Below are 26,522 nucleotides of genomic sequence, written 5' to 3' on the forward strand. Positions count from 1 at the left end.
ATCAAGTTTTTTCAAACAATCATTGCTTACTGAAAGTGAGTTTTGAGCTTAACTTATTTTAAAAAGATTTTTCATTCTGGTGTTATAGCTGTTAACTTTATGAAAAGATCTGCGGCACTGATGGTTTCCAGATGGGGAGAAACCTTTGTTCATAACCACTCTTCCAGCCCCAGCCGGCCCGCTTTGACCCAAGGTTGTCATCGAACCAAAAAACCCATGTAGCACCAACGAGGCCCGATTAAGCCCCGGAAAGGACAGTGGAAACGCAACTTGCCCTGGCATGCCCGGTTTTGGCCTGACAGTGGAAATGCGGCTATTTACATTTTGGATGCCCTGAAGGTGAGTAAATTGTCAGCAAATTTGGCGAAATATTCCTTTAAAGCGTAGTGTGAATGGGGGTCACTGAGAAATGCAGGAATCCTGGAATTTCATATTGTTTTGTATTGAAAATGCTATGATGTCAAGCATATGGTTCAAATCTCCACTAGTGAGAGTAAAGTGGAGATGATCCCCACAGCAGCAGGGAGAAAAATTCCCAAGATTCCTTGTGCTCTATGTGTATAGTCCCTGTGCAACCTCCCGAGCCTCCGAGCACAATGAAGATTATCATTAGACACAGTGTGTGCAGGTACTTTTTCATGCGTCATTTGATTAATAGAATAATTCCTGGGATAACATCCTTTTACATTGTTGTCTCAGGTGGGACTCAAAAGCGAGTGTTGATTAATGGGAAGAGGCATGGAAATGGTAATCTCTACGTTTTAAATTCATGACCTACTTTTTTGCACTAGTTTTAACTTTCACCACTTCTTAGGTCCTGGGTCTCTCATTTATTATCATAAGTAAAATAATATTTCTGTCAGGACACTACACAGTTTCCTTGAGTCAATGCACATATCCACTATAAGCTAAGAGTTTCCCCTCAATAAACTTGATTTTCTGCTTATTGATAGTAATGTAGTTTTCTAGCAGTTTTTTTTTTTTTTTTTTTTTTTAAGAATGGGGTAGGGTTAAGGGATTTAGAACATGGTCATGCAGATTAAGACATTATTATGTGTTAATAAACAGCAGATATGCTAGAAATATGCATGCTAATAAGCAAGTAGTTAATAGTGAAGAATGTTCCCTAATCTACAGCATTATCAAGTGATAGATAGATAGATAGATAGATAGATAGATAGATAGATAGATAGATTGATAGATAGATAGATAGATAGATAGATAATGTTTTGTTTTCTTTCCCCATGTTAGGGTGACCACCTGCTAATAAGCCCAAGGGGGGACAAGGGGTATGTTTCTGAGGGACAATGTGGGACATTGCCTGGCACAGCGGTGCCCCCACCCCATGGGCAGACTCACTGATAGTGGTTTACCCATTTCTAGCACATACCACCTTACATGGTATATCAATAATGCCGTATTCCCAAAAACATGTGTAATTGCTGATGTATGCTCATGAATAGACCAACCAATATGTATTTTTTTCTAAATAAAGAATCATAATATTTTGAACATTGTGAATTGACAGATGCACTTCCACTTACGATTTACTTTAGCTATTTATTTATTTTTATTTTTCATTACAATTTGTTCACTTTAAATAAATGAAAATATAAAATTATAGGATTAACAGCAATTGTAGTTGCTCAACACCACAGGAACAGTCTTATCTCACAACTCCAGAGGTTCACGGAAACAAGAAGGGCGAGGAAGGATGGTGAACTTGCATGCTAGTAAAGGCAGGCACAGGAAGAAAAAAAAACTATTCAGTGTTCTGGGGACACCTTTAGGACTTTGGGCACACAACCTTAGGACTCAAACCTTTTCACCAGCATCTGAATCGAATAAGAAAGAAAGATAAGAGACAGAATTAAAGCAACATTCATTTTTATGATAAGCTTCCAAATGGTTTTCCAGTTTTAACATGTGTCCCGAGCTCTCATCAGCGTCGCCCTGAAAACGGAGAAGGCACACCTGCACCTGCTCATTACGGGCTAAGTGGTCACACCTGTGCCCTATCAAGCTCTGGCTTTATAAGCTGAACAGATGAACACAGAGGTGAGAGATGTCTCCAAAGGCTCGGCTAACGTATTGCTGTTATTCTCCACGGACAGCAGTGAGTGACCGCCAGCCCTCACTACGCACGGACTACACAGACCCACACAGCACTGCGCACAGAGAGCGAGAGGAAGAGAGAATGCAGAGCACCGAGCACCGGAAAACCCCTCACATTGGCTATTTCTCCCACATTCTGGTTAATAAAATCCACCCTTCGGGGAACTCGTGTTGTGTACTTCTTTACCCCGTCACACAGTATAGACAGAGGAGTGCAAACCCATCACCATCACAAGGTGACAACAAAAGGTGGCAAGATACAATCCTATGCAAAACAATGACATATTTTGACCTAAAAGGCTACCTTTTCCTAAAAGTGACACATTTGCACCCCTGTAGACAGTCCACCAATGTTCAAAATCAATCAAACTTCATCTTAGACAAATGGGGTCTTACATAACTAGGTTTCTTACCTTCAGGTTTCTTCTTGAACTTGTATTTCTTGTTGGAGCGTACAGCATTGAGGAGAACCTTCTCTTTCACTACATAAGTGTAGAAGTCCTTGCAACTAAATGTGAAGTTGCTCTTAACCTGGATTTCTGACTTGATGAGGTTTACCGAACATCTGTTCCATGTGTCCATCCAGTATCCTGTCATCAGTGAAGCACTGGTGATTGGTACACTCAAGAGGAAAGAAGCTAATGCTGGTGTGTGTGTGTGTGCTTGAGTAAGGTGGCCCACTTCTCCATGACTGGAGCTCCAGACTGCACAATGGCCTGTTGGTATGGCAGAACTGCACAATATTCATCATATAGCGCATCCATGTCCAAATTCTTGCTTAGCTGCAGGACCTCTACAGCTTCACAAAGAAGGGAGAAGTTGTATGGGCTCTTCTTTAGTGCCAGGCTAGCCACTTTCTTCTGGTAGCTGGAGTCTGAGAAGTCATAGCACTGCTCCAGGTAGGTGAGAGATGACTGGTAGAAGTTGCACATGTCCTCTCTGAGCACAGCTGCCTGTCTGTCTGGAAACTGCTGGAGGAGTACACCCGTCTGGGCCCCAAAGAAACCATAACTATGTTGTTGCTGTAGCTTGGTTTTTAGGGTGAACATCATATTGTAGAGCTTACAGACAATCCCATCTTCTCACTGCAGCACCAGCACAGTGTCGTGGAAAATCTTCAGCGCATTGCTGAGGAAGTAAAATGCTGAGGATAAATGCATTATGATCATTTCTCTAATATCTGTTTCATGTAATAATATTTAGATGAAAAAAAAAAGTTGAGTGCAATTAAAATTAATTACCTGTAGATCAAGGGGGTTGCCCTCACCATCCTGGTCATCCTTGAACAGCCAAAACTGTTAAAAAAAAGTTTTTTCGGACATTAAGATTGAAATGTTGGTACAAAAATGACAAAGCTGATCAATTGAATGTGTACAATCACAATGGTCGAGAGAAATTCAAGCCTAAAAGTACTTTTTGTCCACCTGTGTCTAATCCATCTATTGAAACTTATTGTAGGCTAGTGGAAAGGGATGTGACTAATTTATTTGAACAGACATCATTTAGGAACCATAAGTCAAATTTGACACATTCTGAAAAAGAAGCTCTTGATGAACTGTGTAGGAATAAAGACATTGTCATCAAACCTGCTGATAAAGGAGGTGGTTTGGTGATTATGCCTCGAGCTCTCTACAATAATGAGGCTCTTCGTCAACTGAATAATACTAATTATTACCGAGTTTTGCCATCAGATCCTACGACTCGGTTTCAAGGTGAGGTCGAGAAATTTGTTCAGGAAGCACATGCTCATCAATTAATTTCTGATAAAGAGAAGAAATATCTGCTGAATCGTTCTCCAACTAGACCTGTCTTTTACATCTTACCTAAGGTACATAAGAGTTTGGTCAATCCACCGGGACGACCTATAGTAGCAGGAAACAATAGTCTTACTGAACCTCTTTCAAATTTTGTTGATTCTGTTTTGAGACCTTTAGTCACTTCCCTTCCAAGTTATTTGAGAGACACCGCTGATTTCCTGCAATGTCTAGCAACTCTGCAAAATGTTTGTTGTGATGCTATATTAGCAACCATGGATGTGACCTCGTTGTATACTAGCATCCCACATCTTGAGGGCCTACTGGCTTTAGAACATTTTCTTGATTTGCGCATTGATGATGAGGGTCTTCCGACTAAATTTATCACTGAAATGGCTGAAAAGGTACTTACTAAAAACTATTTCCTATTTGAAAATCAATATTATTTGCATGTTGAGGGCACCGCCATGGGGGGCCACTATGGCTCCTGACTATACCAATTTATATTTGTGTTTTCTAGAGGACCAATATGTTTTCAACAATAACCCCTTCTTGGACAATATTATTTTGTTTAAGAGATACATTGATGATTGCTTTGTCATTTATAAAGGTTCTGCAAGTGAATTTGAGGGACAAGCTTGTCCATGCTGACACCCACATCTCCTCTCCAACTACTCTTGTCGATGCCCAGGGTAATTTTCCATGTCACAATTTCTCTTCCTGTACTAAGTATGTCAAATGTAAATCATTTACACATCCTTGTACACTTAAAAACGTATAAGATTAGACAACTGATTACCTGTAAGAGTACATATGTTATTTACATTATCATTTGTCCATGTCCACAACTATATGTTGGCAAAACTACACGTGCATTACGCACAATGATTGAACACACAAGTGCCATTAGGAGACAGGATGATACATCTTCAATTTCTTGTCATTTTAAGTCTGCTAACCACTCTCTGTCTGACATGAAGTTCCTGGGCATCGAGATGATTCTAACTCACAGGAGAGGTAGAGATAGAGATAGAAAATTATTGCAAAGGGAGGCTTTTTGGATCTTTGAACTTAAATCTTTTTCCTGAGGGTATGAATGAAGAACTTGAATTTTCTTGTTTTTTGTAAAACACATTCTTTCTTTTTGTGTGTCTGTAATGCTGTATTATCATTGGGTGTCTGTAATGCTGTATTATCATTGGAGTTGTTCATTTGAAATGTGTATATATACTTGTTTGTAATTCTACTTGAGACAATTGAGATTTTGAGATAACTGCATTCAACTGATTGTCCTTAATTGCTGACTTGCTTAAAAAGGGTGAATGTTGTTTGCTAAATGAGCACTGAAGATAGCAATGCGCTGAAACGTTTGCTGGTGTCCATTCTGTTTTTAACCCACATGCACTTTGTACCTTTTTGCACGATGGAATTTAATTTTTTTTTTTTTTATGGACTTCCAGTCTTGAGTGAATCAGTGTGCGGCTAGCCACTTCTCTTGTTCATCCTTGAACAGCCGCCATAGTGACTTTGGGCCCTGGTCCTCTCCCAATGAGAGAAAGTAGGTCTTGATAGGAGCCAAGCTGTCGTGAAGCCTCTTCACTGCAGGCCATAAGCTCAGCCATCTTGTGGGCACATGTCTAAGCAGGGACTGGTACTCTATCTCCACAAACGTGTGAATTGACTTAAGTTCCTCAATGCATTTGGCAGATGAGAAGTGGCTAAAAGTCTTGTTGACGACATTTTTGATGTTGATATTTAGCTGATCTCCTGCGTGTTTTGCACTGTTGTGAACAATGTGGGCCACAAAGTTTGCCTTCAAAATGCAATTGTTGTTCTCTTTCATTAAGACAGAATTCAGACTAGCATTGTCAGCGGAATACGCAGATATCATGTCTAGTCCCAGTCCGTTTTCCTCCAGCTTGGTGATTCTGTTTGTGGATTGCGGCAGATGTTTCATCACTGTCATCACATAAATCAAGGACCTTCGTCTGTACTCCCAAGTCTGGCATCCAGTAATGCCCTGACAGTGGGAAGAGCTTGGTGGTCACATGATTGGAGGCATCTGAAGCCACTTAACTTAAAAGAGATTCTCTAAAAACAGATTATTATAAAAAATACAAGATAGTGCTTTACTGTTTTGATCATTATTGATTTTATATAAATATTATCTATAGAAATATTTATACCTTTTCAAAAATTATAGTTGCTTTTGTTTGTTTAATTTGGGAGATAACGAATAATGAAATGTTGCTCACAATCATGTAAAGATATACAGATCCTGGTTTCACGAAGGCACGGATGAGCAGCATTATGTTAGCTAACATTAGCTACTGATGTAATTTCAGTGAACTGATGGAAAAGTTTACTTTTAATATTCCAGTAGAAGATGATTAGCTAACATTAGCTAGCTAATCTTAGACAAATAGCTAACACACAACAATGTTACATCCATGAACATAACTTTAACTTTACCTTTGGTTGTTCCCTCTCTTTGCTCATTCAGTGGTCTTCTGAGGATTTTCAAGCAATCTTCGACAGAGGCAGGGGCAAGCACATCTGTGACAATGGCTTCTGCCTTCGTTCGACCACAGGACATCCTCTTGGCAATGTCCGAGTCCGGATAAATCGTTGGGGCTAGCTTTGTGCCACAATATCCTACTCGATATGATGTAAGGGGTGGTGTTAGCGCGGTGGACAAGACGCATGCCTGTGGTGTGAGAGACCCGGGTTCAAATCCACTGTGAAACGCCAGTGTGTCCCTGAGCAAGACACTTAACCCCTAGTTGCTCCAGAGGCGTGCGACCTCTGACATATATAGCAATTGTAAGTCGCTTTGGATAAAAGCGTCAGCTAAATGAATAAATGTAAATGTAAATGTAAATGTAACATGTTGGACATTGTGAAACACACTCGTCACCTCTGCAGCAGTCACTTTGTCAGCTGGAAAGTCGTTTGTAGGTCGGAGGAAAACATCCATAGATTTTGATGCCTCTTTCTGTTGGACACGTTTCTTGTGAGTCCCCCTCAACACCTTTCAGCCACAAATATTCATTTTCCCAGTCTTTCTTGTACCCACACCTTCTCTTTTTAATTGATGAGGGCGGTGCCTCAGACTCAGTCTCTTTCTCCTTTTTTAGAATTGGAAAGTGCGCATCTAAAAGTTCCTTCCCAGTGTGTCTGGTATGCATGTGTGTGCGCTGTCATGAATACAACGAAAAAGTTGACAACAACCTAGTCAGCAGTTCAACTGAGGGGTGGTTGTGGCAACAGTAGTGTGCTGAACTGTAAAGTAATGTTTGTTTTGCTGCCTGAGGCTCGAGGATATAGAGTGACCAACTTTTTTTTGAGCAAGCATTGATTATGAGTGACATGGTCTCAATTTGCGGGACACATAAATTGGGCTTCAAACGCTGTGCGCGTACGCGCTACGTGGGACAGATGGTCACCCTACCCCATGTGCTCTGTGTGACCTAGTTTCTGTATCCTGTTCATTATCTCTTTTGGTTCAGGTGTGTCTAGTTAATTATCTTCATTTGCAAGCCTACTGACGTTGTGTTCTGTTCACTGTTTTCGGTCCGGTAGTGTTGATGTTACCCTGTGTGTTAGACCCTCTTCTTTGTGTGGATTACCAATTAAATTATTTGTTTTTATAACCTTCGTCAATCCTTCATATCCCTAACAGCAGTACCATGACAAGTGCATTATTATTATTATTTTTTTTTTTTTAAGTTTATATTAATTTTTACATTTCATTTAAATATAGAATTGTAATAACATTTGTTGTTTATTCTTTGTTATTGTATGATCTGGTCACTGCACATCCGTTTATTCACCACACATACTTTCACACAACACAGCACACCCTGGACAACATTTCCCACAAACCCCTGCTTAGGAACTCATCATTGAACTCTTCCATCTTCACATTGTGAAGACTTGTTTAGTTCTGTCTGGCATTTCCGAGCGGTTTCCCTATGTTTGTTCCTTCCGTGTTTGACTTTGAATTGTATATACCACTTGTGATATCCTGCCGCCTGCCCTGACCTCTGCCTGGTATTGTTATTGATTCTGGATATCCCTTGACACACTTGACGCTGTTACCTGAATTCTGCCTGTCTAACCATACTCTAATAAATATTGCAATTGGATCTGAACGTCTCAGATTCCACGGTACAGTTATGCCTTTTCCACTGATATGATCCTGATTCTTATGCCAGTTTATTGGCAAAATATTGAAGCTAGTGCTGGGCCTGTTTTACCTATGCTCCATATTTGTGATAGCCAAAATATGTTGTGATTGAAATATGTTGTAATTATATTAAGTATTATTACAAATAATATAACTTCATTATTATTATTTTTTTTGCAAGGCAAAAGCAGTGTCCATCATGCGAAATGACTGATAGTGACTGACAAATTTAGCTTATTTGCTTCTCGTCCCCTATGTTGAATAAATTTTAATGATTTACAACACAAAGACTTAATTTGACTAAAATACACTAATTCAGCAGTGCTGAGAACTGCTCTCTCCAGGATGCAAAAATCACCACCACATGCTTTGTTAAAAACAACCAAAACAACCAAATAATTGCATGGGAAGTCCCCGGCAACTGCTCATAAAATTTCATTATTATGGGGAGACATCACTTTAGGAGTTTGTACAATTTCAACATTGTTTATAGTTCATAGTTTAAAATATCTGACATTCAAACAATTGCATGACAAGTCCCCAGCAACTACCCTTAAATCTCTAGCATTGTAAAAAATAAAATATAATAATAATAATAAAAAATGCATATTAAAAATAAAAAAAATCATTATGATATTTTCAACCTCATTCCAAATGATCTTGCCAAGCAATAAAAATTGAAATGACAGAAAACAGGCTGTCAAGATATACCATCTGATTGGAATAACAATTTGAAATTATATTATATTATATGCAATATTATTTTTTATTTTTTTATCTTATTTCTAAGGGAATGACAAACCCTGGTGCACTACATTTAAATGTCTAGTAGATGGATGCCAAATGCTTTCACAATTTTAGCATTTGTTTATAACGAGGACAAGCTGCCAAAACATGACTTTGCACAGCATTGAGTCTGTTAAGAAATTTAGCACGATAATCTTGCCATAAAGTCACAGCTGCATTATTAAGAGGAGAGGTGAAAATGCACTGACTTTAAGCATGCATGCATAAATAAATAAATAACTGTCATACATGCATACAAGCAAACAAATGCAAACTATTGATCAGATTGCAGCTCAGTAATAGAAGAGGAGATCTACTAGGAAGAGTTTGGGCAAAGTCTTACTAGATCCATTCTCGCATAAAAATACACCTGAACTTATGTGTGGATAACATTAAATGACATGTCTTTCAACTCATTTGCTTCCAGCAGTTGAAGCAAAATAACATACAATTAATTTTGTAAATGTTGTTCAGGAAACTTAAAACTTCAATTTCTCATTGAGTGCTTGAATGAGACATTATAGATTTAGTAAGTTGTAGTGTATGTTTCAACATGCCCTCTGATGTTCATTCATATTTATTTCATGCAAATTAGAAGTCAAAGCGAGAGAGCACATGAACCATCACACCACTGAGTTCCAAAACCCTATTTATCGTTTGAAATTCTTAATAAAAGTCATATTCTCCGATGAAGCCCCTTTCCGATTGTTTGGGGCATCTGGAAAAAGGCTTGTCCGTTGTGCATTGTGCATTGTTCTTCACCAAACTGTTGTTGGATTGTTGGAAGAAGTTGCTGTTGGAGGATGTTTTGGTACCATTCTTTATTCATGGCTGTGTTTTTGAGCAGAATTGTGAGTGAGCCCCCTCCCTTGGATGAGAAGCAACCCCACACATGAATGGTGTCAGGATGCTTTACTGTTGGCATGACACAGGACTGATGGTAGCGCTCACCTTTTCTTCTCCGGACAAGCCTTTTTCCAGATGCCCCAAACAATCGGAAAGGGGCTTCATCGGAGAATATGACTTTGCCCCAGTCCTCAGCAGTCCATTCACTATACTTTCTGCAGAAGATCAATCTGTCCCTGATGTTTTTGGAGAGAAGTGGCTTCTTTAGTGCCCTTCTTTACACCAGGCCATCTTCCAAAAGTCTTCACCTCACTGTGCGTGCAAATGCGCTCACACCTGCCTGCTGCCATTCCTGAGCAAGCTCTGCACTGGTGGCACTCCGATCCCGCAGCTGAGTCATCTTTAGGAGACGATCCTGGCGCTTGCTGGACTTTCTTGGACGCCCTGAAGCCTTCTTTACAAGAATTGAACCTCTTTCCTTGAAGTTCTTGATGATCCTACAAATTGTTGATTTAGGTGCAATCTTAGTAGCCACAATATCCTTGCCTGTAAAGCCATTTTTATGCAACGCAATGATGGCTGCACGCGTTTCTCTGCAGGTCACCACGGTTAACAATGGAAGAACAATGATTTCAAGCATCACCCTCCTTTTAACATGTCAAGTCTGCCATTCTAACCCAATCAGCCTGACGTAATGATCTCCAGCCTTGTGCTCGTCAACATTTTCACCTGAGTTATCAAGACGATTACTGAAATGATCTCAGCAGGATCATTTAATGACAGCAATGAAATGCAGTGGAAAGGTTTTTTTGGGGATTAAGTTAATTCTCATGGCAAAAAAGGACTATGCAATTCATCTGATCACTCTTCATAACATTCTGGAGTATATGCAAATTGCTATTATAAAAACTTAAGCAGCAACTTTTCCAATTTCCAATATTTATGTAATTCTCAAAATTTTTGGCCACGACTGTACACTTAAGTCTGATCAATATATCATCATTATTGCACCAGTGATGAAAATCCCCACTAGGGAAGCAGCAGAAATCTACTAGACATGATCTGTGCTACAGCTTTGGCCTGGTGCTGCCCTGTACCTCCACCAAGGAACAATGGGAAACTAATGCTGGGCAGCTCGTAATGTTGCCCCCAAACCTCAACACACTCTACAGCAGGTGTTCTTTAGTCCGACTGGTAATCCAAACTCAGGGGTTATAAGTGAAATGATTTTGCCCTTGGCTGTTAACTTTCAAGTAATGCCACTATTAAAGCAGCTCAGTAGATCCCATCAGTCATTATGTGATATACTTTGATGACCTGGTAAACTTACAATTTGGTAAACTGTCCTCATACTAATCCAGGGGTGTCAAACTCACCTCCTTGATGGCCACTGTCCTGCAGAATTTAGCTCCAACCGTAATTAAACACACCTGTTCCAGCTAATCATAGTCTTTAGCAGTGCTATAAACTTCAAAGCAAGTGTGTTGGAGTTGGTTGGAGCTAAACTCTTCAAGACAGTGGCCCTCCAGGAGTTAAGTTTGAAAACTGTGTACTCTTCCACTAAAATCACTGGAGTCAGAGCCTAATGGGCAATCAATCAAAATTCATTGCAAAAAAGGCTCTGAAAGTTTATATGGATGACACTTGCTTTGATATATATATATATATATATCCACTTCAAAGCATAAGCATGTCTTGTAGAGGGTGCTCTCACCGAAGTAATGGTGTCCACTACCTCTTGGGATAGGTCACCAAGAACCTCCGCATCCTATCTAGGGGACCAGACTGGAAGTTTCCAGAGGGCTGGATGCAGGTGCCACAGGGTGCCCCATCTCTTAGTCAGTAGATCCTTCAGAGGAATCAACCAAGGAGGGGCTGTCGCGAGGAACAATACGGTGCTTCAAACAATATATGTTCCTCATTCTCCCAGACCTGTGTCTGTGGGAGAAGGCTCACTGGGGGAAACGCATACATGCGCAGGCCTCGTGGTCACTGGTGTGCCAGTGCGTCTTTGCTGAGTGTTCCCACAGTCAGTGAGTAGAAAAACTGGCTTCTGGAGAGACAAACATGTCTACCTGAGCGTCTCCGAAACGACTCCAAATCAGCAGGACTGTTCGAGGATGGAGTCGCCACTCTTACGGAACCATAGCTCAAGACTGCTCATCGGCCGTATGGTTGAGCAGGCCCGGAATGTGAATGGCACAAAGTGACCCCAGAACCTTCCAACTCCAAAGGAGGAGGTGGCTGGCGAGGAGCCTCTAAAATAGTTTCAGTAGGACCGACATCCTGCCCTTGAACAAATTCAAGCGGATCAGCACCGTTCCTCTGTTCAGAGTTGCCAACTTCTTTCAATGGAAAGTAGCTAAAACCAGTTTGAAAAGTCGCTAAATGTTACTAGATGCTAATTAGCATATTTGTGACGTCACCATGTCGTATTGCCTTTTACTTTTATGTCTCACTGTGCTCACAAACGGTATTTTAATCTAGCCAAATTTTCAATAAAACTGTTTTAATTCATATATTTTACTGTTTCTGTTGTCAGACAACAGTTAATTATGAACTAATGACTGAAACGTGGCACTTTAAGAATACATATTGACCAGCTCTCCCTTTTAAGACATTAATCTGTAAAACAATCCTAATCTGTAATTGAGCCATCATCTTATGAAATCAAATACACATAAGATAAAACAAGACAATGATAATTCCTGAGCTGTGATTTTGGCTATATTTGCATGCAAAATTAGAGAAGCAACATGATATCTGTTTTAACTGAAAGTGCTGCTCCTCTTAGCCTCTCGCTGAACAGAGCAGACACAGAGAAAGAGTTGTGTGCACGCTGGGAAAGCAAGATCTTGCGTTCGTGCAGCAGTAACAGTGAGTCATAGAGACTCGCTAAGGTTTGTCCAAGAAGTCACTAGATTTGTTGCTAGTCGCTTTTTTGGAAAAAGTCCTTGGGGGAGGGGGGCTTAGGGGGGTCTGAAAACATCTATTTTCATAGATGTTTTCTGGGGGGTTTGTTTACATCTAATTTCAATGAGTCCCTTGCTACCTCAGTGGTTCTCACCTCATTCAAAAAATTTGTCATCATCCCTGTGCCTAAGAACAATAACCCATCTTGCCTGAATGACTATCGTCCGGTTGCCCTCACGTCAACAGTCATGAAGGTCTTTGAGAAACTTATAAAGAACAACATTTGCTCCTCCATCCCTGATACTCTGGACCCTCTTCAGTTTGCCTATCACCCCAACAAATCTACTGACAATGCCATCTCTCATGTCCTGTACTCTTCCCTCAAGCACATTGACAGCAGCAATGGGAACTAAGTAAGGCTGCTTTTCATCGACTATAGCTCAGCTTTCAAAACTATAGTCCCCATCAAACTAGCTTCCAAACTCATGGACCTCTGCCTGAATTCCTCACTATGCAACTGGAATCTTGACTTCCTCAGCGGCAGACCTCAAGTGGTGAAACTAGGCCAGTACACCTCCAACTCCATCATCCTTAACGTAGGAGCCCCACAGGGCTGTGTCCTAAGTCCCCTGCTCTACTCTCTCTACACACATGAGTCAAAGTCACCTTTATTTATATAGCGCTTTAAACAAAATACATTGCGTCAAAGCAACTGAACAACATTCATTAGGAAAACAGTGTCAATAATGCAAAAATGATAGTTAAAGGCAGTTCATCATTGGATTCAGTTATGTCATCTCTGTTCAGTTAAATAGTGTCTGTGCATTTATTTGCAATCAAGTCAACGATATCGCTGTAGATGAAGTGTCCCCAACTAAGCAAGCCAGAGGCGACAGCGGCAAGGAACCGAAACTCCATCGGTGACAGAATGGAGAAAAAACCTTGGGAGAAACCAGGCTCAGTTGGGGGGCCAGTTCTCCTCTGACCAGACGAAACCAGTAGTTCAATTCCAGGCTGCAGCAAAGTCAGATTGTGCAGAAGAATCATCTGTTTCCTGTGGTCTTGTCCTGGTGCTCCTCTGAGACAAGGTCTTTACAGGGGATCTGTATCTGGGGCTCTAGTTGTCCTGGTCGCCGCTGCCTTTCAGGGATGTAGAGGTCCTTTCTAGGTGCTGATCCACCATCTGGTCTGGATACGTACTGGATCCGGGTGACTGCAGTGACCCTCTGATCTGGACACAGACTGGATCTGGTGGCCATGGTGACCTCGGAACAAGAGAGAAACAGACAAATATTAGCGTAGATGCCATTCTTTTTAATGATGAAGCAAGTACATAGGGTGTTATGGGAAGTGTTTCTGGTTCCGGTTTACCTAATTAATGCAGCCTAAAAATCCTTTAACGGATTTGGATATTAAAAGCATATTAGTATGTTATGTGTATGCCAGGTTAAAGAGATGGGTCTTTAATCTAGATTTAAACTGCAAGAGTGTGTCTGCCTCCCGAACAATGTTAGGTAGGTTATTCCAGAGTTTAGGCGCCAAATAGGAAAAGGATCTGCCGCCCGCAGTTGATTTTGATATTCTAGGTATTATCCAATTGCCTGAGTTTTGAGAACGTAGCGAACGTAGAGGATTATAATGTAAAAGGAGCTCATTCAAATACTGAGGTGCTAAACCATTCAGGGCTTTATAAGTAATAAGCAATATTTTAAAATCTATACGATGCTTGATAGGGAGCCAGTGCAGTTTTGACAGGACCGGGCTAATATGGTCATACTTCCTGGTTCTAGTAAGAACTCTTTTAGACTAGCTGTAGTTTGTTTACTAAGCGTGCAGAACAACCACCCAATAAAGCATTACAATAATCTAACCTTGAGGTCATAAATGCATGGATTAACATTTCTGCATTTGACATTGAGAGCATAGGCCGTAATTTAGATATATTTTTGAGATGGAAAAATGCAGTTTTACAAATGCTAGAAACGTGTCTTTCTAAGGAAAGATTGCGATCAAATAGCACACCTAGGTTCCTAACTGATGATGAAGAATTGACAGAGCAACCATCAAGTCTTAGACAGTGTTCTAGGTTATTACAAGCGGAGTTTTTAGGTCCTATAATTAACACCTCTGTTTTTTCAGAATTTAGCAGTAAGAAATTACTCGTCATCCAGTTTTTTATATCGACTATGCAATCCATTAGTTTTTCAAATTGGTGTGTTTCACCGAGCTGCGAAGAAATATAGAGCTGAGTATTATCAGCATAACAGTGAAAGCTAACACCATGTTTCCTGATGATATCTCCCAAGGGTAACATATAAAGCGTGAAGAGTAGCAGCCCTAGTACTGAGCCTTGAGGTACTCCATACTGCACATGTGATTGATAGGATACATCTCCATTCACTGCTACGAACTGATGGCGGTCATATAAGTACGATTTAAACCATGCTAATGCACTTCCACTGATGCCAACAAAGTGTTCAAGTCTATGCAAAAGAATGTTGTGGTCAATTGTGTCAAACGCAGTACTAAGATTCAATAAAACTAATAGAGAGATACACCCACGATCAGATGATAAGAGCAGATCATTTGTAACTCTAAGGAGAGCAGTCTCAGTACTATGATACGGTCTAAATCCTGACTGGAAATCCTCACATATACCATTTTTCTCTAAGAAGGAATATAATTGTGAGGATACCACCTTTTCTAGTATATTGGAAAGAAAAGGGAGATTAGAGATTGGTCTATAATTAACTAGTTCTTTGGGGTCAAGTTGTGGTTTTTTGATGAGAGGCTTAATAACAGCCAGTTTGAAGGTTTTGGGGACATATCCTAATGACAATGAGGAATTAATAATAGTCAGAAGAGGATCTATGACTTCTGGAAGCACCTCTTTTAGGAGCTTAGATGGTATAGGGTCTAACATACATGTTGTTGGTTTAGATGATTTAACAAGTTTATACAATTCTTACTCTATTATAGTAGAGAATGAGTGGAACTGTTCCTCAGGGGGTCTATAGTGCACTGTCTGATGTGATACTGTAGCTGACGGCTGAATGGTTGCAATTTTATCTCTAATAGTATCGATTTTAGAAGTAAAGTAGTTCATAAAGTCATTACTGCTGTGGTGTTGGGAAATGTCAACACTTGTTGAGGCTTTATTTTTCATTAATTTAGCCACTATATTGAATAAATACCTGGGGTTATGTTTGTTTTCTTCTAAAAGAGAAAGAAAAGTAATCGGATCTAGCAGTTTTTAATGCTTTTCTGTAGGATATGTTACTTTCCCGCCAAGCAATACGAAATACCTCTAGTTTTGTTTTCCTCCAGCTGCGCTCCATTTTTCGGGCTGCTCTCTTTAGGGTGCGAGTATGCTCATTATACCATGGTGTCAAACTGTTTTCCTTAACCTTCCTTAAGCGTAAAGGAGCAACTTTATTTAAAGTGCTAGAAAAGAGAGAGTCCATAGTTTCTGTTACATCATCAAGTTGTTCTGAGGTTTTGGATATGCTAAGGAATTTGGTTACATCAGGAAGATAACTTAAAAAGCAGTCTTTTGTGGTAGAAGTGATGGTTCTTCCATACTTTTAACAAGAAGTAGAATTTACAATTGTGGCTATATGAAGTTTGCACAGAACTAAATAATGATCTGAGATATCATCACTTGGCTGAATAATTTCAACACCATCAACATCAATTCCATGTGACAGTATTAAATCTAGAGTATGATTTTGACAATGAGTAGGTCCGGAAACGTGTTGTCTAACCCCAATAGAGTTCAGAATGTCTATAAATGCTGATCCCAATGCATCTTTTTCATTATCAACATGGATATTAAAATCACCAACTATTAAAACTTTATCTGCAGCCAGAACTAACTCGGATGTAAAATCAGCAAACTCTTTAATAAAGTCTGTATGGTGCCCTGGTGGCCTGTATACAGTAGCCAGTACAAACATAACAGGGGATTTATCATTAACATTTGTTTCTCTGGATAATGTTATATGAAGCACCATTACTTCAAACGAGTTATACTTGAAGCCTGCCCTCTGAGAAATCCTGAAAACGTTGTTATAAATTGAAGCAACACCTCCACCTTTGCCTTTTAGACGCGGCTCATGTTTATAACAGTGATCTTGGGGGGTGGACTCATTTAAAATAATGTAATCATCAGGTTTTAGCCAGGTTTCTGTCAAACAGAGTACATCTATATTATGATCAGTGATCATATTATTTACAAAAAGTTTTTTTCGTAGAAAGGGATCTGATATTCAATAGGCCAAGCTTTATCATTTGTTTATCCATATTGCTTCTGTTTTTTATTTGTTGAACCTCAATTAAATTGTTAATCTTAACTTGGTTTGGACGTTTTTTGTATTTTCTAGTTCGGGGAACAGACACAGTCTCTATAGTGTGATATCTAGGTGAAAGAGTCTCTATGTGCTGAGAATTAACTGGCCTCTGTGACGGGAGGCAGCTAGCAGATGGTCGGTTTAGCCAGTCTGTCTGCTTCCTGACCTGGGCCCCAGTTAGTCAAGTATAAACACTAAGACTATTTGCCATATTTCTAGAGAGAAGAGTGGCGCCACCCCAGGAGGGATGAAGACCATCTCTTTTAAACAGGTCAGGTCTGCCCCAAAAGCTCGTCCAATCGTCTATGAAACCTATGTTATTCTGTGGGCACCACTTAGACATCCAGCCATTGAGTGATGACAATCTGCTATGCATCTCGTCACCACGGTAAGTAGGGAGGGGACCAGAGCATATTACAGTTTCTGACATCGTGCTTGCAAGTTCACACACCTCTTTAATGTTATTTTTAGTGATCTCCGACTGGCGAAGTTGAACATCATTAGCGCCGGCATGAATAACAATCTTACTGTATTTACGTTTAGCATTAGCCAGCACTTTTAAATTTGCCAAGATGTCAGGCGCTCTGGCTCCCGGTAAACATTTGACTATGGTGGCTGGTGTCTCTATATTCACGTTCCGTACAATAGAATCACCAATAACTATAGCACTTTCATCAGGTTTCTCAGTGGGTGCATCACTGAGCGGGGAGAACCTGTTTAATGTTTTGATCGGAACAGAAGAGCGGTGTTTTGACCCACGACTACGCTGCCTCACCGTCACCCAGTTGCCCTGCTGCAGGGGCTCTGTTTCCGGAACCGAACAATGTATAGGAATCCCTGAGCTAGACGCATCCAAAGCTGTATCTAGAGCCCTAACATTCTTACTGTCCTCAATTAAAGTTTGGATCTCTAATTCTGAAATCTTCTCTGTCAGCCTAACTATTTCCCTGCATTTATCACATGTGAATCCCTCATCAGCGACAGAGATAGATAAACTGTACATGTGGCAAGAGGTGCAAGTAACAATAACAGGAGAAGCCATTACTCACCGTGTTTGATGAAATATTCTTACTGCGGTTGTTTGATGAACTTGTGAAAAACTGGAGCGAGAGGAGAGGAGAAAAGAAAACAGCGATAGGTTCGAATGAAAACGCTAATGACAAGCTAACGAGTGCTAATGCTTTGCAGGTGTACTGCACTCAAGGATATAAAATAAAAGTGAACGATCAAAGTTAATCTGATAAGATTGATCGATAATATCAGAAATATGGTGTGAAGTAAGTTATATTTTACCACTTTAAAAAACAGAGAGTGATAGTAAGATAAAGATTCTAGAGAAAAAATAAAATAAAAACAGCTACACGGAGCTACGATTTGCTACAGAAGGCCAACAGGAAGTAGAGAAAACACTGTCCAACAGCGACACCCGCAGGCAGGAGTCTCCAGAGTGACCCGTGTTTTAGATAGAGAAACTTACATCATGGTGCCAGGACAACTGTCTCTCTCTGAATGGAATCAAAACTAAAGAGCTGATTGTTGTCTTCAGGAAGAGACAGCAGCAGCCCTATACTCCTTCTATGATCAACGGGACCCCTATTGAGACAGTGAGCAGCTTCAAGTACCTTGGTGTAAACATCTCCAAGAACCTGACTTGGACTACCCACATTCAAACTCAGGTTAAGAAATCCAGGCAAAAACATCTGCGACAGCTGAGTAAATTCAGGGTCTCACCAGGAATCTTGAAAACCTTCTATTCAGGGGCCACAGAAAGTGTAATGACAAAATCATCAATCCAGCCAGGCAAAGGTCAAAATCCAGGTAAGCAGTCCAAAACAAGAAACACGAACATAAGCCAGGGAACATGAAATAACAGGTTGACATTAAACAAGGACACCATAACAATGACAGAAACAACCAGGGTATAAATAGGCAGATGCAAACAATGTAAGAGGGAACAGCTGTGTGCAATTAACAGTGATGAGTCCATACAAAGGCTAGTGGGAAATGCAGTTCCTGAAGTGGGGTGACGATATGGGGAAGTGAGACCTCTAGTGGACACCCAGGGATACATGAACCAGACACTGTGACAGCTCCTAAACTCAAACTCAGTCTCTTAAAGGGTTAGTTCACTGAAAGATGAAAATTATGTCATTAATAACTCACCCTCATGGTGTTCCAAACCTGTGAGACCTCCGTTTATCTTCGGAACACAGTTTAAGATATTTTATATTTAGTCCGAGAGCTTTCTGTCCCTCAATTGAAAACGTATGTATGGTATATCCATGTGCAGAATTTTTTGAAGCATTGAAAATACATTTTGGTCCAAAAATAGCAAAAACAAGTCGAGTCAAGAACCGTTTCCGATGCGTCCGAGCTGATGATACTGCGCATGTGTGATTCAGTGTGAAGCAGACCGACACACAGTGTGTCTGAACCGAACTGATTGTTTTGATGATTGATTCTGAACTGTCTCTGTGCTAATGTTATGAGCGCGGGTAAACCGAAGGCTTGAATCAAGGACAATCATTGCCAATGACCTCATTAAGTCGAGCGCAAATGAACCGGTGAACCGTTTACTTCAACCGGTTTATTGAATCAAAATGTCCGGAAGAATCGGTTTTGCGGAAAAGAACCGAACTTCCCATCACTACTGGTGATCCAAAAACTGATGCAACCGGTTCTTGACTCGAGAACGAGTCAATCTTTCGTTCGTTATCTGACTCGGCTCGATGTTCATCTTCAGTTCTCTCTTCACAACAGTTCAGTCAGTGTACGTACTGTTTGAGTACATTAATTACTCCAGGATATTGGTTTGTTTTAACTCTGAGGGAGTGTCAGCCACATTAAAAATGTTAACAGCTTGAGTCATTTGTGGATTAATGCTTATTGGAGATGAGAACCGTTTCAAACGATTCAGTTCAATTTGGTGAACTGGTTCAAGAAGATGCGGTTACATCGAAGGATTCGTTCGCGAACCAGATATCACTAAACTGCTGTTTTGAACTCAATCACAACAGACACGGAAGAGAAGACAATATTTTTGGACCAAAATGTATTTTCGATGCTTCAAAAAATTCTAACTGACCCTCTGTTGTCACATGGACTACTTTGAAGATGTTTTTATTACCTTTCTGGACACGGACAGTATACCATACATACGTTTTCAATGGAGGAACAAAAAGCTCTCGGACTAAATCTAAAATATCTTAAACTGTGTTCCGAAGATGAACGGAGGTCGTATGGGTTTGGAACGACATGAGGGTGAGTTATTAATGACATAATTTTCATTTTTCGGTGAACTAACCCTTTAACCTCATAAACCTACATGACTTCACTTAATTATCAGTATAATACTGAATATACTGACATTGACACTTGCACACAGTAATTTCTATTATTTTTATTATAAGATTTTGATTCTAAACTTTATAGTTGATAAAATAAGCAAATTTAGCAGACAGAAACTGAACATTTTCAAAACAACAACAAGCCCAAGTCTCCTCTATTATATGCACATTTATCGCTTTGTTTAGGTAATTTGTGAAGTAAGCCTACATTTTTGCACATAATTTGAGTAATATCCCTATATGATTACCTGTAAACAGATGAAAGGTAGGCTGTGTGTATGCTAAGTTTCAGATAGCAGTGGTGTAGTGCTCCAATAGTGTAAATTAATCTGCGTTTGCATTATGGCATTTATCCTCAAACATGAGAGCGACACATCCACATTCACAAGCTTCGCTTTGCCAACAGCTTTATTTAATTTAATTTGTATTATTTTATATTTTTGCAGACAAAGAAACCAAGTTTTAGTGTATTCTTGTGAGCTGCATTTTTCCAGCACAATCTTGATCATCATTTCACTAAGAGGCATCAAAATAACATCTTGGATTATTGCTGTGTAAGAAGAGAGATCCTTTTTTAAATAATCCTCCTAATCTGTAAACATGCTGGAAGCCTTTCAATTCAGTTGCTCTACGAAAATAAATCCCCCAAATCATTTTATTGCCAAACAGTGTCTTAAGCTAAACTAGGTTGTTTCCCTTAATTTGTTAATCACACAAACCTTTTAATTTATTTTCAACAACCTTGAACCACAAATCTAAAATAAGGACCAAAATCTGTAGCAGAGAATGTGAAGCCATTGTCATAATTACCAGGAAAGATGTAAAGTGAATGAGCAAATATCCATTTAAACATGTCCCTGTCTGAAGAATATTAATTGCAACAGCACAATTCATTCATACAGAGACACACAAATTTAAGACACTCATCATCTGGTGTTCTATGAAGGCAGGTTAATTTTATCAAGAAATGGCAAGGACATTCTTTACGACTTCCCTTTAGCTCATGTTAAAATATAGGGGTTGAATTTACTAAAAGTGTCACCTTTGCACAAATAATATCTTATAACCACCAATACAATTTAATCATGTTCTAAATGCACAAAAAAATTATGTTCCATGAGTAATTAATTAAAGACATGCTAATTATTTTTAATCTCAAACATGTCTACATGTGTTCTATATAGGATAATTATAGCCTATGTAAGGGAGTAGTCACACTTGGCAAGGTTGCCTTGAACTGAGCCCGATTATTCCACCTCCCCACTCCCCCGCTGGCCTGTACTCACACTTGCTCTAAACTATAATTTATGCCATGCGGTCAATTTATTGCGGTCATAATGATGACAGTAGCGCACATAAAATAGTATATTTTCCATGCTCCAGCGCAGTAAGCTTTCACTCTGCATTCGTACTGCACCCGAGCCCAACCAAACTGTTCCCTGGCCCACTTCTTCCAACCGTACCAAGGCCGGCTAAACGAACCGCACTTGAGTGAGGCACGGAGTACTCACACTAGTCAAACGAACCAAACTTTGGGGTTTAAAATGCGCTCTGGCATGGTTCAAAACACACAGTATAGCCTAAAATACAAAATTAACTTTGTTCCTGCTACAGTTAATGCTGCACTATTATTGGCCACAAAACAAGAAAATTAAGTTTAATTTAAAATAGATGTTTGTGTAGATTTTGTAGTGGTCATTGTAGCAATTTATGGAGAAGAGCATATCAGGGCAGATCCAGATGGTTGGTGTAGCAGTGCACCTTTAGAATTTTAAAAAGATCCCTGACATGCATGCCCACATTAGTGGACTGATGCTGTACAGTTCCAGTAATGTATGCAAGATAAGATACTTTGTTATCTGCAGTAGCTCTCAAAACCAACCCATGAGTTAGTGAATTCGTTTGTTCTGTTGTTAAAATAATCCTCGTTCATATGGATCTACAAAAATGACAGAAAAACTGTATTATGCATGCCGGGCCAGTAGTTGGCGATATCACTTTGCAAAAAAAAAAAAAAAAAAACACTGTGCGCCTGCACACATAGTGAACGCGTAAAATGCATGCACATCTCATCTCCGTTTTGACAAATTCACATTTTTGTGGTTTACAATACTTCTGGCAATATTGTCGGCTTGATTGCATAGACACTATTGGAAGAGAGCTGAACTGGATGACGAAAACACTGAATCAACAATTAACTGTTTGTTATTGTCCTCTTGAATTATTGACAAACTGTTTTCCTGTTTGACATTGTAAAGCTGCTTTGAAAGAATATGCATTGTATAAAGCGTTCTATAAATAAAGGTTACTTGATGATAACGGTATTGCTTTCAAAAACTTCCACTCTGAAAACCATTTTTTTTTTAAAGTTTGCATTTTCAGGCCCCCAACCCTGGGAATGTTTTGTCATGCAAATGAACAGTCAAAATGCATTAAAAAATATTTAGCTAAAAACTGTCATGTAAAGGAAATGCAAACACATTGGTTTTACATCATATGATTGCTACAGCAGATGTGTGGGTTTTAATTAGAGTTGTTGTACCTTAAATGGCTTACTACATACAGACATTGACACATAAATGTGGACACATATAAATTCAAACGTTTAAACAAGCTTAAACAGCTCACCCTTTTACATCAGATTTACATCACATTTCACAGTCATGACCTAAATATGATGTTCATTTACAATAATCAATGCTAAAATTTGCCATTAGTAACGTCTTGGTTACATATGGTAACCACTGTTCCCTGATGGAGGTAATGGAGACGTGTGTCGTATGAAGACATATGGGGATAATTACTGGGAGCTAAATCAGCTCTGATAATATCCGAAAAGGTTAATGTAATGCGACTAAAATTGTCATGCAAATTTTGCATGCAAAGCACGCCCATGCGTATTTAAGGGCTGTCGTGTGCAGATCGCACTTCAGCATTGTTCTTAGGAGTCGAGCTAGCGTCTCGGCACATCAGAGGTCAGTACAGAGTTGTGGCCAGAGGGACACATCTCTGTTCACTCCATCAGGGAACAAGAGTTACCGTACGTAAAACATTCCCTTTCTGTCGTTCATTACGTTGGCGAACAAAGCATGTGGGGGCAAGTGTGAGCGTTTGAACAACCAGTGCAGCAACGCTGACTTGTAACCTTCCAACCTCAGGACTCCTGATTCTTACCTAGCAAGAGGTCACTGCAGCTGTGCGCCTCTTCTGATTATTTAGTAATGCATTACATAAGTTTTAGCATATTTAAGCTATAGACCTGGGCCATATTCTCACATATCTATAGAATATGTTGCCATATTTAAATCAAGGTTTTAAAATGCAGACTAAGTGTTACTAATTAAACAAGTAAACAAATATATTCAGCTAATTGTCAGCCTCCTATATGTATGTTTCTCGTAAACAATTAGTCAATATGTATTAGGGCTACCCTCGACTAAAGATTTTTCTGGTCAACTAGAAGTAGTTCATTTAAAGTATTAGTCGGCTATTAATCACACTTTTATTAATAATCCATATAAATCATAATATTGAGCCTTTAATTGCCTACATAGGCTAATAAGTGCTCAAGGCATGCAAAAAAATGCTTGCCACAGCACACTGGCAAATAATCATGAATTTGTTAGGGAAAAACAGCAAGTACACTGCATTAACATTTGAATTTATTGTAATGTCATAATTTATTGTTACACTAGTGCTTTCTGTTTTCAGTTTAAGAGATGAAGTCTGCGACAGTGACTCATCTCCGCATCACCTGTATTCATGTTTCATACTAATTTCATAATGTGAGAATATTTGTTTTCTGTTTGAATTGATTTAAAAGTTTCGCTCTTTATAGATATATGTTTTCAGGGCCTTAATAAGGCAAGCATCCACAGAGTTTTGAAGTGACACTCAAGTTCACAGAGTCCAAGATGGCAGAAAGCATGTTTGCTTCAATTATTTTATAAAAGCGCATCATTTAATTTCTATTCTGAGTCCACATGAATATGACTAGGACTATGGACCCATTTGAGCCGATGGATAAAAATGTACGGGTCCCATTTGGGTTGCCCATGCAGTGCCCAAGTGACATCCCACCAAAAACCCACATTGGGCCTGCATGGAAATGTTGGCTGGGGAGCCATTCTTTGTTTGGAAACAGCCTTCACCCTCACCATGGGAGTCACTCCTCCTAGTGAACACGTGCCTCTTCAGGGCTTAAAGCCTCCATAGAAGGAACTCTCGCCTGAGTGATTGTGTCCATCACTGCTGGTGAAAGGTCTTTAAACTCCACCTCGTCTGGCCCAGGGACTAGATGTGGAGGTTCCAGAGATCTGGGGGCGGGTGCCAAATTGTAATCCTTATTCGGGGCTGACACTAGCAGAGTGAGATCCGTAGACCAACTTTGGTTGGACCAGAAGGGGGAAACCATCAGGACTCGTTCTTGTTCTTCCCTGACTTTGCACAGCGTTTGTGCAGTGAGACTTACTGGGGAAATGCATATTTTCATAGATCTCTAGGCCAGCTGATTGCTAGTGCGTCTATACCGAGAGGATCTTTGGTCAGGGAAGACCACAAAGTGAAATGTGTCAACTAGTGGGAGGCAAACAGATGTATCTGGGCCTTGCCAAATCAGATCTATACCAGCTGGCTTCTATATCCGCGGAGAGAGACCTGTCTTGAAAGTGCATTGGATGTGAATGCTGCACAGTGATTTCACATGCTGCTGATTCCAAAGGAGGAGATGTCAGGTCAGTTGTGACATGTGATGGTAGCGTAGACCATCTTGTTGGTTGATTTTATTCAACAGTTGCTATGCAGCTCATACGGATCAACACATGCTTACCCTAAATCATTACATTTAGACATTTAGTCATTTAGCAGACGCTTTTATCCAAAGCGACTAACAAATGAGGACAATGGAAGCAATCAAAAACAACAAAAGAGCAATGATATATAAGTGGTATAACAACTGGTCTCAGTTAGCTTAAACACAGTACATTTAGTTTTCTTTTTTTTTTTTTTAATAGAATTAGAATAGAGAGTGCTAGAGTTAAAGGGTTAAATAAATATGGAAGAGATGTGTTTTAAGCCGATTCTTAAAGATGGCTAAGTACTCACCTGCTTGGATTAAGTTTGGCGGTCATTCCACCAGGAGGGAACATTTAATTTAAAAGTCCCTAAAATTTACTTGTGTGTGTTGAATTTTATGTGAGCAGCTATTGGTAGCCAGTGCAAATTGATAAACAGAGGTGTGACACAGGGGCGTACTGGCCATCTGGAGCACCGGGACTTTTCCAGGTGGGCCGCTGGCCAATGTGGGCCAGCCCACCCAAATATATACCTATTTTTTAAATGACGGAAATCATAATATTACATCTATTTTCTATGCAAATGGATGAGTGAGTTGATTGTGGGCCACAAACGACAAGGAGTGTGTTTTGTTTGCATGTGATTGTTTTGCCCTGTTTAGTTTGGTCTACTCCATTGCGTATCTTGAAACACACCCCCTTTCACGTCATATAATTTACAGAGAGAGAGAGACAGATTTATCCAGTACAGCGAATTTCTCTGAGCAGCAGGCCACTGTATACGTTCACGTAAAACATAACTGACTGTTTACGAGAATACTTGCAGAGAGAATTATTTTGAAATAATTTTGTGTCTATGTGTTCATTCAGAAGCTAGGATACGTGAAAGATGAATTCTGTGTACGCGCATTGTCTGAAACGCTGCTCTCTGCGTGCTTTGAACGAGTGCGCACAAGCTCCGAACTCGCACAACTTGTTTAAAACGCTTGAATTGGCAAGATTTAGAAACAAGTGCAAACGATCAACTACGATCCGTTTCACCCCTTCAAGCCAATGAACAACGCGAATCAAGTTAGGAATTTTACATAACTAAAGACAGCCCGTTGGGCAGGATGGTGATATATTTTGTAGCCCGACTGGAAACACAATAGCCCCGGGACGTCATGAATCGGATCATGAACTTGTATTACAGAGCCAAAGATGATCTATTATTGAACATCTCGAATGAATAAAGACTTCAAGTTCATCTGTAAACGACATAAAGCTATCATTTGAGTTTATAAACTTTTATAATTCGTAAATTAAATTAAATTAAATTAAATTAAACTATAAAATTCGTATGGATCTGTTAACTGAATGCAAAATGTGATGATGAGCATGTATCGCTCACTAGGAGTCAACTGCTGCAGGCAGGTTTTTTGTTTCAACGG

Source organism: Carassius carassius, chromosome 24, assembly GCF_963082965.1.
Source record: "Carassius carassius chromosome 24, fCarCar2.1, whole genome shotgun sequence".
Lineage (NCBI taxonomy): Eukaryota > Metazoa > Chordata > Actinopteri > Cypriniformes > Cyprinidae > Carassius > Carassius carassius.